Source organism: Branchiostoma floridae, chromosome 7 (genome assembly GCF_000003815.2).
Source record: "Branchiostoma floridae strain S238N-H82 chromosome 7, Bfl_VNyyK, whole genome shotgun sequence".
Lineage (NCBI taxonomy): Eukaryota > Metazoa > Chordata > Leptocardii > Amphioxiformes > Branchiostomatidae > Branchiostoma > Branchiostoma floridae.
The window spans coordinates 7771298-7785438 of record NC_049985.1 but is presented as its reverse complement, the minus strand read 5'-3'; the positions used below and the strand labels follow the sequence as shown (position 1 = coordinate 7785438).

Here is a 14141-nt window from a genome sequence, read left to right as displayed (position 1 = left end):
TTCCTTCGGGCTGAGGAAACTAGTGGCAAAGCTGCTAAAGTTTTGACTCACTGTGTTCCCACATTGGAGAAATCTACTCTTCTCTTCCCTACTCTACTCTATTACTGTTAATAGTATTAGAGATGCTCACGTCTCGCGGCTGTCACCATCACTTGATCATCAGATCATCCCATCTCCTTGATCATCCATGGATGATGGACCATCCAAAGGGTGACGATGGACTTATCTGATTATCAATCATTGCAAGAAAATTGAAAATTCATCAATTGTACAATTTTGACATTTATAATTATATGTACTAAGGTTTTTCTGCAGCACTGGAAGAATGACTGCTGGTACTGGGGCAAGTCACCGGGTAAGACAATTCTCAGCCCTCATTACCAACTGTCAACTTCTTGGCCCAACATCCTGATCAACTCAGCCCAACAACCCAGTCAGTCAACTCGTTGACCAGGGTTTTGAGCTGATCAAGTACTGATTTAGGGAATCCTAATGATAAATATGTGCTCTTATCGATAAAGTGTGCTTGATTTGATGTGTGGTTGTGTGTGGCTGACTGGCTGACCTCTAAGTAGATAATAATAATAATTAAATTTATCTTGTTTGTTTGGTTTTGCTTGGATGATTTGTGGAAATTATATCATGTGTTGTGGACAAATATTACCAAATATGGTAAATAACACTTGAAATCTCCTAATTTCTGTTACCATATACTGTAACGTTATAGTCATATCAATGAAATTTGGGCATGGATATCCTTTCACTAAAAGTTTCAGCGATGATCATTGATGTGATTAGTGTTGGTACATGGGGAATTTTCCAAATGTGTCTCGGCATTGAAGTCATATGAGGTCTGTTTGCTATGCATTAGGTTGACATAAGATTTTGAGACTGCATGTCCCAGTCTTACCATTTTCAGATGTTACATACTTCGGGTTTACGGAAAACCCTACCCAGAACCTCTGGGTTATGTAACATACACAGCTCCTTCAAACACAGCTGCTTCACAAACAGCTCCTTCACATAAAGCCACTTCACACAGCTCTTTCACATAATAACACACAGATCCTTCAGACACAACTTCTTCGCTCGGAGCACAAACAACCCCTACTGGCTATTGCTAAAACAGCTTTTGTCCCAATGGGCTTTCGTAGGTCCAAGTAGCCTGACGTGATAGCCAGCCCAGGTAGACAGCCAAGGTCAAAGACAGACCCTCGCTGAGTTGTTGGACGAATACTCTGGACTTGTCGGGTGAAATTTTGCCGACATCTGGACTACGACAATAAAAATCCCATCTAGACACAAAAAAACTGTCAGCGACCAGATATCGGCTCTGCAGATGTCAGGAAAAACTGTGTCTAGATTAGGCCTTAATGTTAGTGCTGGCATATCTCTATCACTTATCATACAAATTAACAAGTGATGTGAAACTTCCCGGTAAGTGTCAAACCAAAGTTTATAATCATATACACAACAAGTACAAATCCCTCTGTTTGAAGGAAAATAAACTTTTAAGTATATATATACTACATATACATAGTTCTACTGCAGTATTGTTCTTCAGTTTGGTTCTCCCATCATTATGAGTCATCATAAGAATCTAACCACCTTTTAGCATATGCCATAATACTGCCACTTATACTGCCAAATGAAATAAGCAATGATCGTTTGTCAAATTACATGTAGTATCGCTTCAGAAATCGCAGTAAACATGGCGGTAGGGCTGGGTACCGGTACAGAAAATTCAGGTCCAGGTCCGGTTCAGGTCCAAAGGATTAGGTCCAGGTCCGGACCTGAACCTGGACCTGATGCAGTATGACTCATACCAATGGTCCATTTTGCTACAAAGAAATCTGTTTGGTGGAGTATTAGACTTACACTGGCGTTTTAAAACCATACAACGCTAACTGCACCTGTACGATTGGCTGTAAAACTTGGTAGAAATTACTATAAATTCTACTCTACTTCACTCTTGTTATTTTCTTCCATCTGCAAGCGCTAAAATGTGTGAATGCCTGATAAAATAATCTGTTAATTTTCGAATCGGTCCAACATCCGGTCCACCTAATTTTTTCAGGTCCGGTTTTTCTGGACCGGTCCAATAAGAAAAACCGGTTTTGTACCGGTACGCTGTACCGATACCCAGCCCTACATGGCGGTATTGCTAATGGATGTTACTGTACATCAGTATACAATGATAAAATGGATCAGTAGGGATTTCAGCTTGGAATTTTCAGAAGAAAAAAAATGATGGAATTGATACATGTAGTTGAAAGTGGACTCAGCAAGCCACATTCTCACCGACTGAAAGATGTTTTTTTTGTTGGATTATTTACAATTATTAGAACAGAATTGGTCATAGCATGGTAACTAAGCGATTTTGCTGACTGAAAAACATAGAGAGAGGTGGACAAATGATACACTAGTAACTGTTATATTCAATTTAACATATACTTAGTAGTTGATGCAGTGATATGATATTCTGTTTATTACACAATGTCACCTCAAGACGTAATACAGTAGTACTGTATTATCCATAAAAACTCCACACCAATGAAATGATCATGCAAAGAGCTGTTGAATACAAAAAAAGGCAACACAATCATACAAAACACTAAATGCATGTTTATCGATGTAATACTTTTCTGTAAACACATGCTTATAATGCTGTGACTGTATAATGAATATAACTGGAGGCTTTTGATTGGTCCACACAGCCTGGCTATGTGATGATATGTTAGAAATACTGTAAAAGGGGACTTTTTTGTGTCAGTTTTACCTCTTCACCAAGCCTGGTATCCAGACATAGACTCAGGAGCTCTAATATGCCTGGATACCACAAACTAAAAACTACCACAAGCTGACAAGCATTTCCCCTTTTGCAGTAAATCCCAGCATGCATGCAGTTTCAACCAAGATCTTAAAACCACTGACAACACTCCATTTGCTCCCTGCCATGAAGTTAGATCCCCTTGAACATTTCCCCGTTTAGGCTTGGGTCACATTTCCAAACCGGGGCCTGGCCGGCATGTTTAAAGAAATGAAAATTTAAAATGTATACACATGTACCTAGAAATATACACAACAACCCAAGAATTTTATCTTGACATTTTGTGTATTTTTTATGTTTTCCATATCGTTCTTTTCCCTGCCAAAAGCTGCACCGCCAGGCCACGGTTTGGAAATGTGACCTAAGCCTTACTCAGTGTCCCCATAAGAGGCATATTTAGTGTGATTCAGGTCCTTGGTTTGATTTTTCCAAGGAAACCAGTACTAATCTGGTGCCCCTTTCTCATGTCCTGCAGAGGTGTTTGGGCCAGGTCTGCTCTGAGGCCTTCTACCCCCTTCGTTTGGATCTTGGTCGAGTTCAGCTCCCCTCTTGTTGCAAGACCACCTGTTGCTCTGCTTGTTCCTTCCTGGTTGACTTTCTTTAGATGTCATTTGAGCACAAGTTGGGCTCCTGAAAGAATATTTAGTCACAGTCGTTTGGCTTTTTTGGGTCAGCTATATCGAGAAATAGGAATGCATCAGTACTTGATACATTTCGTAATAAGGTCATGCCAATTCAATTACATGTACATCTAATTGCCTCTCGGAACTCCAAATTGAAAACAAAATCACCACACCTCCCGTTCAGGAAATTTTCACTCACTTAACTACTCTAAAGACATTGAACAATTTTCCAGTATCGTTACAATGTGGTAGATCAGCAGGCATTGTACTTGACTTGGCTCAACTCGAGGCATGACCAGCATCATCTACGGGTGCACCCTCACACTCAGGGTTGACATCGCGGCAAAGCCTTACGATATCACCCCTGACAATTCAGCCAGGGTATTTGGGTATTTGGGGCGCCCTGCTTATGAATATTAATGAGCTTGCCTGATTTGTCGCGGGCCAATCAGCGACCGGATTGCAAGTTTCGAACAAACAGCGTACGGCGCGGCGTGTACAAAGATCTGTTTATCTTTGCGTGATGGTAATGTTTTTTTTTTTCGTATGCTAGGTCGGTACATGTATACGGTGATGCCGTGGTTACCCTATACCCACAGAACCGACAAATGTTAAATTTGGTACCTGATAAAGACGTCTGGACGCTGAAAGAACGTTACGCCGGTACTGTTATCTTGCTCTTGAATATTAATGAGTCGCCTTATATGGCGCCTTTCCGAGCTTTCGACAACAAAAAGCCAGTTGGTTAGAAGCCACGCCCCAAATACCCAAATACCCTGGCTGAATTGTCAGGGGTGATATCGTAAGGCTTTGCCGCGATGTCAACCCTGAGTGTGAGGGTGCTACGGGTGCAGCTCACGGCAAAACTCAAGTCATCGAATTTGTCCACCCCAAAGTGGCAGTACTTAGTGGTAGATATTTTGTTCTCTGTTTAAGATTCCGACAGTGTTGTTTTGCTCAGTACAAAGTTATCTGTCTTGAGTACAGTACCTTGAGCAGGAAATCTTTGGTATGGGCTGTTTTGGAAGGGTACTAGAAGCATTTGTTGGTTGTGTTGTTGCTTGGGGATCCTGAAGTCGATCAGTGGTGGCCTCTCTTGGACAATGCCATCTGTCTGACCCAACATTGCAGTAGTTGCTTGCTGCCTCCATAATGCTAGAAAAGGGAAATCAGATAGAATTGACTGCAGGTCTTGAATAAAGAAATAGAATTTTGAAAACTTGTTACTAAATAGATAAATTATTTTCTCTTATGGCCCATGTTATAAAAAAATTGTCATTGCAAAGTAAGTAGTAAAGTAAGTAAACGGAAATCTTTTCAAGAAATTATCTAAAGTGAAGTGAGTATATGAATTTCATACCTTGCCTCCTCTACCTCCACTTGTCCCGAATCACAAGTGGTGACATCCTGCAACTCACAGTTTGCTGCTGTTGGTATGAATGAACAGAAGAATAGATAGTTAGCTATGGGCTACGTCACATTACCTACCTGAGGCCCGGTCGGGCTGTTTGCGGAAATGAAAAATTTAACTTTACGCCAATGAATATGCACAGGGCATGCTGTTGAATTATTTTTGGTCCGTTTTGTGTTTTTGTTGTCTTTTATATCGTACTTTCCGTTCTCCAAAACTGCCCGGCCCAGCGTTGTGAAGACTAGCCGACTGCTGCCTATCCCTGTGTCAGGGAACCCAGCAGCAGTATTCTAATCATATAAAGGATACTACTATACTTCATATTAACATTGTTATTTGCTTTGTTTTACTACCCAATCGTTGTTTTTACCCAGCACACCAGAGTTTGGAAAGGAGTCATGCCTTCAAATTCGTCCACGACATCCTTGCGTTTAGCTTCATACAAGGCCTTCTTGAGTACTTCAACAGTTGCATCTTTTCCCTTTTCCTCTCTCCACAAATTGAGGACCTCTATGCAGCATTCTTTCATCTGTCCCAGGTTCTCCTTGTGTATTCGGTTTATCTCATTATTCTCCACCCCTAGTCGATGAGCAAGGTCTCTCCAGACTGAACACGCTGTATCTGTGACATGTTGAATGAAGTCTGTAGTGAAAGCCAAGGCAGACATTAGTTTCTCTGTGTTTGTCTTTTCATTGTGTAAATAAATGGTATACAAATTGAAGTGTTTTTTTTTCTTGACACGACTGTAATACAAATGTAAAGGGCAAAGAGCAGCAACACAATTAACTTCAGCATCTCCAGAGTTAGCTTCTCATTAGAATGCTCTAATACCTAGTATGATGTTAGCTTAAAGCAAAAGCAGATTGGTAGGTTAGTAGCTACATGGAATTGAATACTCTTAACTTTGTTATAACTTTACCTCTAAGTGGACCCTTTGTGGCCATGGTCTTTTTATCTTTGAGGGCCTGGGGATCTGTATTGCTTGCACCTGAAGCTAAAAACATTACAGTTACAACATAGACTACATCATATTGTACATCAAGCCTATTTGTAAATGACTGTTGTTTATAACTTCACACAGCCAATCATGATTATATTTCACAAGAATGGGATACCAACACACATGATAAGGGAAGGACATATTGTCTGATTATGGTCATAGAAAGAGATAATGTCATTGCATATAGCAGACACAAGCAACCGGAATAATTCTGAGAACATATATATACACATGAAGTTATTTTCTAAGAGTACATAAAGGTTAAAGGAAGTATGCTTCATTGGTTTTTCATTCGTCATCGTTATAACCAGTAAATCAAAACTAAATGTTCTTACCATGGCCATTATTGTTTCCTACATTGACATCAACAGAAACTTGGATGCTCAAGTTGATTTCTTGTCCTCCAACATCCTGCATTACTTGGCCTGTTGCTGCAATCAGTTGCATAGTTTCTGGTGTCTGATGCTGAAAAAGAAAGATGCCATCAATTCAATTCCTTTGTGCCTCAGAAATCATTGATTTAATCTGCAATGTTGAAGCCCATAGAAGAAGCCCATAGTGAGTGTTGTTTAAGGTAATCTCGGTTGGCTAAATTGGTATTTTGACCTTCCACTGTTTTCTTAATAATGAATTAAGAAAGAATGGAGCCGTGACGAATATTGATAGATGGGCATTAGAGAATTCTAAATCTGATTTTGGGGGGATTTTTAGAAAATGTTTGTTTTCATCCAATTAAAAAAATTCCATTCCTAATAACTACAGATCGTTAGTAACAGTAAGATATCAGATTGGGCCACACTACGTTTGGAGCTTCCCTCATTATCCAACAAAAAACAAATTTCCTTACTGGTGGATGTACCAAAGTGCTGTATTTTGTCATAGAAAAAAATAATATCAGAGGTAATAAAAATGATGACGTCATCAATTTGGCCCCCAAAAAAGCAGATTTAGAATTCTTTAATGCCCATCTATCAACATTCGTTATGGCTCCATTCTTTCTTAATTCATTAATAAGAAAACAGTGGAAGGTCAAAATGCCAATTTAGCCAACCGAGATACCTTAACAGGAACAATATTGAGCGAAAGTATTATAACCTCAAGTTGCTGGCAGTGCCTGATAAAATTGACTTGAAAAGATGATTGTGCTTATCAATTAATGCAAAATTAAATAGAACAAAAAAGTGGCAAACTCACTGCAGCATGCCGTTGTGATGACTCTGGCAATGATGTCTCTGTTGCAAAGATATGTCCATCTTAGTGTCAATCATTTCCAGAAAGGATATCAATATGCCAGTTTCAAACAGTAGCGCGTATTATTGACATCCTCAATAGCACAATATTACTTATGTACAACTTGCCTCTTGTCATACCTCAGCAATGACATCTCATTCAAGAAGCAACTGGACATTAGATTTCATGTTATGCATAACATTTCCATTCAGAACATATATGTTGAAACGTTTTAACTTCCATCTTACCTGCTTGTTCTGTTGCTTTTGCATCAACAACATTGTCTCCTTTCACCTTTGCTGCCTCCGTGGTTGAAGCAGACTTCTTGCTCTTCCCCTTGGTTTGCTTTTGCAGAGATTTATGCTTCTTGTCTTTGGGAGGACTGTCATTCATTTTAGACATAACTTTATCAAACCCATGGGGGTGACTTGCAATCCTATTTGCATGATAGACAAAGTGCTTCAATTTAGACTTTAACATTGAAACAACAGCTCTTGGGAATGAGATTAATCTGTTCTTGTGCATGTCCAAAGAAGTCAGATTTGACAAGTTGCCAATTGCTTTGGGCATCGTTTTCATTTGGTTACCATGACAATCAAGTTTTGTAATTGTTTTCATTACTGTGATCTGACGAGGAAAGCTGGCAAAATAGTTATCATTGACCCAGAGCTCCTTCAAATTTGCCAAGTTGCCAAATTTCTTGGGGAGGTTTCTGAGCTCATTTGAACCGAGATGCAGACTCTCCAAATTTTCCATCTGACATATGGTGTCTGGCAATTTTCTGATGTAATTCATTGCCACCCAGAGCTTTTTAAGCTTGTGCAACTTGCTGATTTCTGTTGGCAGCTCAGTTAGGAAATTGTGCCTGAGATCCAACTCTTCCAAATTTGGCATGTCAAAGATTTCGGCTGGAATAGTTTTTAACTCATTTTTTTCCAGATTTATGCGGGTAATAGCTTCAGGATGAATTCCCGGAGGGCGTTCAAATTTTTTGGACTGCAGCAGCTTTGATGAATAGTCAAGAGAGCATACATCTTTGCCTTGCCCATTCTTGTACCAGTATATTTCACAAATGTTATCTGTAGCCATGCTGAAAAAAAAGCAAAATAATGTTAGCCAGCTCCCCAGGTTTAATACATGGTTGCTTAATTTTTCATGCTAGAATTGGAAACATATAACGTCCTTGCATATACTTAACCAAATAGCAAATGGCTCAATAGCCTGGAACTGCATCGGTCATGAACACATTTTTGTAAAGAATCCATTTCACATATTGACAGAAACATGTTGATGATAGCAAGGCTTTTCTGGCATGAAACTTGTGCCCTATAGCTAGCTAAGTAAGCAACTGTTTTGAGGCACACTGTGTGCCAGGAAACCTCTGTCGTAGACTAAGAAATAAAAGATCATTTGTAATCTATAAAAAATCATTATCGCATCAACAAAACACCTGCTTACCTTATTTTTTTACTGCCTCACACCAACAGTAACAATGTCACTTGTCACATGAAGCCTGAAGAAACCATCATAGATTATATAAATGTAGAGCTCATATGCAACTTGTGTCCACTTACGTAAGGCTACCGACGTGTTTTGCAAGTAAATTGAACAGTCATACTTAAAAAAAAAGTTTGTCTTGAAAAATCATTGTACGGTTATTGAGTTTATCAAGTCTATGAGTAACAACGAAAGAGACAAAAAGGAAGCTTAAGTAGTGTAGATGAATTTAAAACAAAAAGCTTTGTTGATCATGATGTCAGGAAAAAGCGTGACCTTAAAAGCCATACTGTACACCAGAGTAGAGTGTTCCAGTTCTGCTAGTAATATTTTTCTGAATCCCAAAATGAAATTGTATAGACCACTTGACATTGAACCTGGACCAGGGAGCAGTTATTATAAAGCATTAACCCCCCCCCCCCCCAGTACCCTCTAATTAACTTACAGCCAGGTGTGACACATTATATTGTGAACAACCATTGGACAAACTTCAACTTGGCAGCTCTAAAGAAATATTTGGTTGAGCTTGAAAATTTCTTTTGCAATGTGTTTCTGGATACTTGTTTGACAACTTGTAGCCTTATTAACTTCATTTCTGACTTGCTTTTGGTAAAAAATGGGCTTTGATCTTTGTCAATCATCCCATTGAAACCCATACTTAAGACTTGAAAAAATGGGCCTTCATAAAAAATGACAGCTCTTAAGAAATGGAGGTCCGATCATAAAAAACAATGCTTGCAGCATGTGTGTGAATAGTTGTTCATCATTTTCCATCCTCAGCAACATAAATATTCTATTTATTTGACCCCAAAGTTGACCTGGTACTTTAGGCCATATTAATTTAATTTGTTGGTTCTCGGATTTTTTCAGAAAAAAGTTGGAGCGACAGGGGGAAAAAAAAAAACTTGCAACAAGTCTGGGTTCAGGTCCAGAGCTTCAGGTTCCCATGGTATATAATGATAATAATAATAATCATCATTTAGTGTATACATGTATGTGTGGAAAAATAATTATCCAGTTACAATTACATGCAAAATTTGCATGTTGGCATACACAGTAATAAAGCTGTAATAATGCTTAGTAATAAAGACAAAAAAAAGAGTATTTCAACACCTACAACTTTTAAAAAAGTTTAAAAACTTTTTCAGCATAGTTTAATGTCAAATGTAGCAACAACAACAATAAATTGACTTAATTTAACCCAAAAAAATAGATAGAGTCCATTCCAAGACACCGTGCGGATGTTTGTTGCAATTGTTTAGAATTGATTTTAAAGTTTTGTAATTATAGGTCTAGGACATTTCATACTTCAGAAATATTTTAACACTGTTTCAACTTAATAAATATTTCACTGGTCCCGTAAAACATAGGAAATATTCATGGTGTTGAATTGGATATTTCTAATGGTTTCTAAATAATGATAACAGCATTCTACCATCATTTACCATTTTCTACCATTTTTTGTAAAAGGTTCAGTGGGCTGGGAAGATAGCAATTCACACATCCTTGCAAAGTATGGTTGGGTGCCATGCAACAATGGCCCACCACAAAGGATCCGCCAGTGCCCAGCAAGCAAATTTAAAAATATACAGATGCAACAATAAGGCTTACTTTTATGGGGGCAATAAACTAATTTTACCATTTGGCAAAGTTTACAAATATTTGTAAATATTTGTAAATGTGAAATCATCACACAGAGGTATCAAAATTATTCTAAATAAAGATATTTTTGTACAGTTACTTTCAAAATGTTTCTAAAATATTCAAAGGAATTCAAATAGAAGAGTTTTTTCATAGTCAATTTTTTTAAAACAATTTAATTATTGTGGCTCAGATATTCTTTTATTCAAAACAATTCAGACTAATTACAAATATCACTTAAAAACCCTCATGGTGACTTGGAATGGACTCTAGTCCCTGAAACATAATTATTCTTTGTGAAAGCTGTAGTTCTAATAAAAAACGCTAGAGGACGCTACTCAATTCCATATATGGCAGCCATTTCCAAATATGGCAGCATTGGCAGCCATTTCCAAATATGGCAGCATTGGCAGCCATTTCCAAATATGGTAGCATTGGCAGATCCCATTTTTTGTTTCTTTGACATCAACCCATTTTCGTCTTTTCCAACACAAATTTCACGATCTTTGGGTGGTTTTCGATGATTTACAACATAAAGGAGAACATAAGCATGTGATAGTTTTTTTTGCAAGTCCAGTACTAGTTTCAGACGTTCTGTTTACTTTTAACCAAGGAGGTTATATCTGATATAACCTCCTTGCTTTTAACTGAGCCAATTATTATTATTGGTTCCAAATTTCCAATAGTTAAGGCATTATTCCCATCATGCATCACACCTGATGGGTCTGCATGAAGGGGCAATACTCAGTTTAATACTGGATTATAAATGGTCCATTTCTTTGTTCATCTGTGATTGATTGTTACACATCTAGTTGATTTTGTGTGCATAAAGATGTGGTCTTTTAGAAAATAACACTCTCCTCTGGAGTACAGTATGGCCCGACATACAAGGCCTCCAGAATATTCATGTATGACGTCTTGGGTATTACGTAATACCCAAATAAATGGGGATTCCCCTGAGCAATTCAACACAACAACATATCAAATTCTGTGAGCAACTCAAGGCTAAAAAAAAATTCAGTCTAGAGCAAGTCTGCCAAAAAAGAACTATCAATCCTGATGTTTAGCTAGCTCTCTGAGGCACGGCAACCATTCATGAGCAATGGCGATAGCTCATGCGCCTATTACATGTGCTGTTCTGGTGTTTAAAATTTAAAAGGCTGCTTACTGAAATTCCTCCCATTAAAGGTACATAGCAGAAGCATAGTACATCATGTCAATCCGGTTACTGTGAGATGAAGCTGCCTGTAGTTAAGTTCAATCCAAGTTTGACTAAGTCATTCCCCCAAATGTACAATTTTCAAGGTGCAACAATTTGAGCGGAACGCGTTCCTGACGAACCATGAGACGTGACGCAGCTACCTTACCACACACCTTTTCACATTGTCTAAAATTACTTTCCGGCCATATTTAGCATACAACTACCTAAATTGCAGCACTGAGAAACTGACCTGCCCTTGAGGACCACGCAAAGGCGGTGGGACCGGCCCATTTGTGTGTACTTTGAAACCCACGGCTGAGTTCAAGGGTACTGCATTTGCGCCCGTAGTACTATGTTGTTATGGCGCCCGGTACCTGACGGTCAACGTTTTTGTCAACAGAGCGAGATTGGGCGTGGCCTCTAAGGGACTGCACGACATTCAGCGACGGGGGCCGGGCCTGCAGATGCCATGGAAAATAGTGATGACCGGGATTTCTTTCGTGTAGGTAGGCATGCGAAAGCAATCTCGGCCCTATACACCACTACGCCCTTCCCCCGACTGTAACTTCTGTTAGTAGAATAGACATTTAGTATGTTTTTCTAGTATTCTTTTGTTGAAGATTCCTCCCTCGTTTATAATAATAGACATCGTACTATCCCAAACCCACAGACCCACGTGATGTGGTGAATGCGGCACCTTGGAACTGGGCCAAACATGACAGAGTTGACTTGTTTTCCTCAAAAAGCCCAGTGCTCATTGTCGATCTTTACTACACAAAGAATGCGATTAAAAACAAAAGCATGTGAACTTCTGAATTGCATGCATACCTAGGTCGACCAAGCCCGGCACATCTAAGGTGGTAGTAAACCAGGAAGAGCTTCAAATAGTGGATCAGTTTAAGTACATTGGCTTCATAATCAGCAAGGAAAGATCAAAGGCAGAAATTATATCCCGAGCTGCACAGACAACAGCAGCCATGGCAAGGCTGATACCCATCTGGAGGGACAGGAACATTAAAGTCGACATCCCAAGATGAGACGACTACAGGCACTGGTCATCTCCATTTCCTGCATGCGTGTGATGCTCGCACATTAACACTCGAGGAAAAATGTAGCAGTGGGGATGGTTACAGAACATTACTAAGCTTAACTTACCGTGACCACATCAACAACACAGAAGTTAGGAACATTATCAAAATAAAGAAGCTACGGCCGCTGAAATAAACCACCTTGAGGACCTCGTTAGTATTGTCACAAAAAGGAAGCTGCGATAGTACGGCCACATCATCAGAAGCAAAGGCGTCTACAAAAGTGATCCTGCAGGGAACAGTAGAAGGGAAAAGAAGGAGAGGTACTAAGGTAGACAAAGAAAGAAATGTGATGATAACATTAAGCAGTGGACCGCCCTGCCCCTTGCCAGTACGCCCAAGCACTGGCACGACAGAGTGAGATGGAGGGAGGCGGTGTGCTCAGCTGCAAAGCGTGGGAGTGGTAAGTTAAACAGCTAATTTCTTTATACATGTAACGTTATAGCAAACCAGAAATATATGTATATTTATAATTAGCACAAACTTATCAAAATACAAAGGAACCATAGCATAACGCAACTACAAGATCTCATACCTCTAAAGGTAGAGTTTTTGTAAATTCCTTGACAAAATAATAACAAGTCCATGTCACAGGCGAGGAGTAGTGCTTCTTGGTCATGTTAAAACCACTTGATGTCTTTTGGCACACATACAGCATTCTATCTTTTCTCAGACTGTACTAGACAGATCCTACTTGGCCATGGAAATCCCATTGTTCTTTGTATGGAACTAAATTTAGTATCATATGAGTCCAACTTTATGATCACCGTATATGCTCATAGTAAATTGTAATCAAAAGCGCAATACACCAATTTATCTTTAAGTTCAGTGACAATTCTGAGCTTCTTCCATAACAGCCATACTAGCTATAGTATATATCTTTTGCCAGCCACGCGAATGATAATGATGCTGCCTCTATATCTGCATACAATGAACGTGAATCAAACATGTAGAAATCAAACGCCTACAAAGCTTATCGTGTAATGTCACTGAGACAGATTGTAGCACATATTTTCCCATACCTGGCACAAGGCGTTATACTTGAAGAATCCTATGCAAACGTATCAAATCATTTCATACAGAGTTATTTCGCAACCATTAATCACAGCAAACTGCCGGCTGCCTCTACTGCGGACCGACTTGAGCATACTCAGGTCATCGCTGTCAATCACGCTTCGGATCCGCCCACTTTCACTATCGTATACCTGCACCTGCTTGTTGCTATCATCTGCTATAACAACAAGCTGAGTATCGTGGAGTGTAGTTACCCCTATGGGCCCTGACTGTCTCTTTGTGTCCCCCGTTTGAAGTTTTCCTAAGTATGCACCGTCATTTGAAATAAACTTGACGCAGTGGTTCATATAGTCTGTCACCACAAGCTGTCCGTCTGGGAGAAAGTCCGCCCTGTGCGGGTACTGGAGGTTTGAGTCGCCCTTACCCTTGGTCCCGAAGGTCCAAACAACGGACCCGCCCAGTCTGTGGACCGATACTCGGTGCTGGCCGATGTCCGTCACCGCAATTCGTCCTTCTCCCTGTGTGCTCAGTGCAAGACCCCACGGTTTTTCGAAGAAGCCCTGTCCAAAGGTACTGAGTAGGGCACCTGCTCTATCGTACACTTTG

At 39.5% G+C, this 14141-nt stretch overlaps 1 long non-coding RNA gene across 1 annotated transcript; it reads right to left on the bottom strand.

The window, feature by feature from the left end:
• Positions 1-7720: 7720 nt before the first annotated feature.
• LOC118420283 lies at positions 7721-11963 on the bottom strand. Its single transcript, XR_004831724.1, has 3 exons — positions 11684-11963; positions 8553-8607; positions 7721-8184 (listed from the first exon to the last, which is right to left on the bottom strand). It is a non-coding gene; the product is annotated as an uncharacterized LOC118420283 (long non-coding RNA).
• Between the last annotated feature and the right edge of the window lie 2178 nt (positions 11964-14141).